This window comes from Mus caroli, chromosome 3, assembly GCF_900094665.2.
Source record: "Mus caroli chromosome 3, CAROLI_EIJ_v1.1, whole genome shotgun sequence".
In the NCBI taxonomy this organism is placed as follows: Eukaryota; Metazoa; Chordata; class Mammalia; order Rodentia; family Muridae; genus Mus; species Mus caroli.
Genome location: NC_034572.1, coordinates 95,090,155 through 95,094,912, shown reverse-complemented (window position 1 = coordinate 95,094,912; position 4,758 = coordinate 95,090,155).

The window sequence follows — 4,758 nt, the reverse complement described above, 5'->3', positions numbered from 1 at the left end:
AGTTGGATCTCATGGAGGCATTTCCTCAACTGAAGCTCCTTTCTCTGTGATAACTCCAGCTGTGTCAAGTTGACACAAAAATAGCCAGTATACTAACCCTAGCCCTAACACCAGCACTGGTCCCAGCGGCTACAGTGCCAACCTGCCCGGAAAGATGTGCATACTGGGGAAAAGTGTGGCATGACCAACTGCTTTCTGATCAGATCTAAGGCCCAATTCACAGGGAAGAAGAGTTCATGGCTGGTGTGGCAAACCTAGTCAAAAGCCATGGTGGGAGAATCATATACTCTAGAGGAGAACCCACTACTGCTGTTTTGCGGAATGCCCATCTTGTCGTACTGCACTGTAAACATTTCTGTTTATAGTCACAGACGTGTGCTGCTCGCAGCTTTGGTCAGAGAGGCTTCTTTTGTGCAGTGGGTAATGGTTAACACAGACTCATAACTGGCCTACGTGCTGAGCATAAACAACGGAGCGCTCAGCTATGGGTGAGCATTTGCTCTGAAATAAAATAGCGCAATGCAGACTGCTCTATTCCAGCTCCTAGGTGAAGCCAGGAAGGAGCTGTGGGGTGCTATCACCAGATCTGTGCAGGTTGTCTCAGCCACTAAGAACCCAGCATCTGGAGGGGCCCAGAGGTGGTTAATCTTCAGAACTTGGGGTAACACATTCCTTCTCAACAGGAGAACTTAGCCTGTGCCCAAGTGCCATGTGTTACCACCCAGAGAAAAGGCAACTTGGGGCAACTGTGTATAAAGCCACAGCAGCCTTCTCATCCTGGTGTGTGTGTGTGTGATGATTATAGCCTTAGGGAAGCAGCGAGGAGTACTCCTGCACACTAAGAACATTAGAAATTAGGGTCAAGAATCAAGCTAGAATTAAATAAAATACCTAATACGAAGAGAGCAAAAAGGAGAAAGGACTTAGTTTGAGTATGAAATTAGATAGAAAACAGAGGGTGGGAGGAAATAGAAAGATCCAAAGAAGAAAGGATTAATTACAGGACGGGGTTAAACAGCCAGGCTGAGAAGCACGCACATATAGAAGATTATGAAAGAGACAGACATGTTATCCCAAGACCACTCTATGGCAGTGTAATGAGATTACATGGGAATAAAAATGGGGGAGGGCACCCCAAATCCTACCATCTCACATAAGCATAATCATTATGATTCTGGTACACTCTTTTTGTCGCATCTCCCTGTGCACTTGCTTCTAATGGCATTTTTGGAGTTTTTAAATCATAAGAGCGATACATGCTAGTTGTACAGAGTAGAACAGCAGAGATCTGCCAGCCCGCCTTCCCAGAGGGATAGAAATAGAGCCGTGTAATACAGAGCTTTAAAAGTTTATGGTTTGATGTCTCAAAATATTGGCATGACTACAGTCGGAGTACACAAACAATATTGATGTGTTCCACTGTTCCATTCTAGTTTCTCTGATGTCCTTGGGGTGGACCACTGATACACTAGACAGTATGGCTGAATCTCAAAGGCATCACGTAGGGATGCTCTAAAACAGAAGCAATAGACATGCTCTGTGACTCCATTTATAGAAGATGCTCAGAAGGCAACATTTTGAAGATGGAGATCATTAGGTTGATCTCATTTTCAGGACCATAAAAATGGTCTTAAACTGTGGGGAGGGGCTTGGAGAGGGCACAGCTAGTGAAATTCTTGTCACATAAGCACAAGGACCTGAATTAGGATCCCCAGCACCCAGAGAAACCAGGTGTGGTTGTGCATGCAGACACGTGGATCCCTGGAGCTTGCTGGCCAGCCACTCTAACCAAGGGGTAAGACTCAGGTTCACCAAGAGACCACGCCTCAAAACCAAGATGGAGAACAACAGTGGACGATATCTTATGTCAAGCTCTGCTCTTCATATGTGCACGTGCACACACACATGCACACACATGTATGTGTGCACATACACATGTACACATATGTATATGTGCACATACACATTATACCATACACAAAAAAATGTTCTAAACCCAGTTGGCAATGCGACTCTACACGTTAAAAAAAAAGCACGACGATGAATTATATACAAGTAGGAGAAACTGCTCTGAACAACTCTTGGCATCATATTTTAAGAACAGTGAAATTTGGAATCTTAACACTGCAAAATTTTGGTACAACAAAATCATTTGTCAGACTGAATGACAGTTCAGATTATAAACAGATTTTTGCCCACAGTAACCTCTTGATTGTTCCTTAATCAAAGGACAGGTTTAAAACTCTCATATACCTGGAAGGCACCAAACAAAATGAAATCGAATGAGCAGTACGGATTTGTTAGCAAAAGGAATGAAACAGAAGCGGGCAGGCCTTCTGCTTGGTTTTCATGTTAATATGCTGCCACCTAGTGGTTACTTGTAATATGGCTTTTACTTTTGTGTTATTTAGTCTTATAATTTGTTAAGCATGCCACTGCTAACACCTAGATGTTTGATGAAATGCAAGTGAAATGTACAAGTCACTGAATATATTTTAAAATTTAAAATTTTTGCCTGGCAGTGGTGGCATATGGTTTTCATCCTAGCACTTAGGAGGCAGAAGCTGTTGATCTCTCTGAGTTCAAGGACAGGCTGGTCTACAGGGTTAGTTCTAGGGCAATCAGGGCTACAGAATGAACCCCTGCCTCAAAAAACCAAAATTAATAATAATAAGGATAATAATTTTAGCACACTAATTTTTTTGAGACAATATCCTACACATCTAGCTGTGTAACTCAGGCTAGCTTGGTACTCTCTATGTAGTTTGCCTTTAACTCAAGGCAATCCTCCTTCATGCTGGGGTTACAGGTGTGAGCCACCAGACCTGACTATGTTAAATCTTTAAACCTAGGAATAAAGAACTTGTGTTGCTAGGGTAGTTGTGAGCACTAAATAACAGCCCTCATCTTACAACGCACCTCAGAGAAAGCTGAGATTTGACAACTTCCCTTCTCAGAATGTGCTGCAGGGCAAAGATCTGTCACATGCCAGTTAGAATGGGGCTCTCCGTTTGCGACAATCAAAATGCCTGAGAGTTTCAGAAAATCGGGTGCTGGATGGGGTGGTACTCAGTGATTCAGTACTAACTTAGCATGTTCAAGGCATCCTGGCATTGTCTCCTCACCCCTACCCCACAGAATAGGATACTTAGAACTGACAGCTGGCTAGAAACCCTCATATACAATAAATGAGACTTGCAGAGCTACTAGAATCTGACAACTGGCTTGAATTTTAAATTGCTGGATATTTTTAAATGATGCTGACAGGGGTGTTAAGGGGTTAGTGTCGGAGCACACGCTCTCACCTCTAAGGAGTGCCCAATGAGGCTGACGTGTGTCAGCCAGCATGGTGCTAAGTACACTTGCTTTCAGTTCCTCAATAACCAACATGAGTGTATCGTCCTGGATTCACAGATGAGGAGACCCATCTGCTTCAGGGTCACCACCGTCTGAGAGTAAAGCGTGTCTACTACCAAGTTCTTCAGCCACTAGGCTATTTACTCAGCATGTTGGCATGCCTACCATTTACTTTCCACACCGAAGCTTCCAGCACCACTTACAGAGATGGCTCAGTGGTTAAGAGCACTAAATGCTCTTCCAGAGGTCCTGAGTTCAAATCCCAGCAACCACATGGTGGCTCACAACCATCCGTAATGAGATCTGATGCCCTCTTCTGGGGTGTCTGAAGACAGCAACAGTGTACTCATATAAATAAATCTTTGGGCCAGAGCCAGCCAGGCTGGAGTGAGAGAAGTGTCTGAAGACAGCTACAGTATACTTACATATAATAAATAAATAAATCTTAAAAGAAAACAAACAAGCAAAAAACCCCAGCTCTCTTGAGGCCCAATTTAGTTCTCATAAAATTCACCTATTCTAAATCAAGCATGGAGATGCATGCCTATAAACTCATCATATAGGAAGTTGAGGCCGGAGAATTGTGTTTTGAAAGTCAGCCTGGGAAACATACCCAGTTCAAGACCAGGTTGAGCTAATCCTAAAACTCTATCTCTAAACAAACAAACAAACAAACAAACATAGCTTTTTTTCATTCAAGTGCAGTCACTGTCACAATCCAGCTACAAATTCCAACATAAACGTTGTGTTTAGGACAGCCCATACTTCAATAATTTCTATTGTTAACTTGTACATTCAACACATCTAGAGTTAGGATTTACTCAAACGTTTGTTCTGAGTATGACAAGGCTATCAAGAAACCCAAAACTTACATCCTCTGCTTCATTCCAAATAGAAATTTATATACAGTTCGTTCTCAGAGGTCTCTCCAGATGTTTTCAGGCTAAGAACATATATGAACTATATATGCCCAAAACCCGTACTTGCTTGGCTGTCCCACTGGTCCAAAACCACCCCTGTTAATAGGTCTAAACGTTTTTATTTAGCACATTCTAGATCTCTAGAAGGAACAGTTTTCCTTGCTGTATGTTATCCGGGTCCATTTTTACTTACTGGATGTGTGCAAGCCGGCTGAGCAGCTTCAGAGGAAATGGTTTGTCTGTAATGACACATTTGAGACCTGGACTTTGTCTAGTCTCAAAGTCATCTTGTACAGGAAAGAATCTGTAACCTGAGGCTGGAGAAATGGCTCCCAGATTAAGAGCATTTGCTGTATGAGTTCAAATCCCAGCAACCACATGGTGGCTCATAACCACCTATAATGAGATCTGGTGCCCTCTTCTGGCCTGTAGGCATACATGGAAAAAAGGATATATATATATATATATATATATATATATA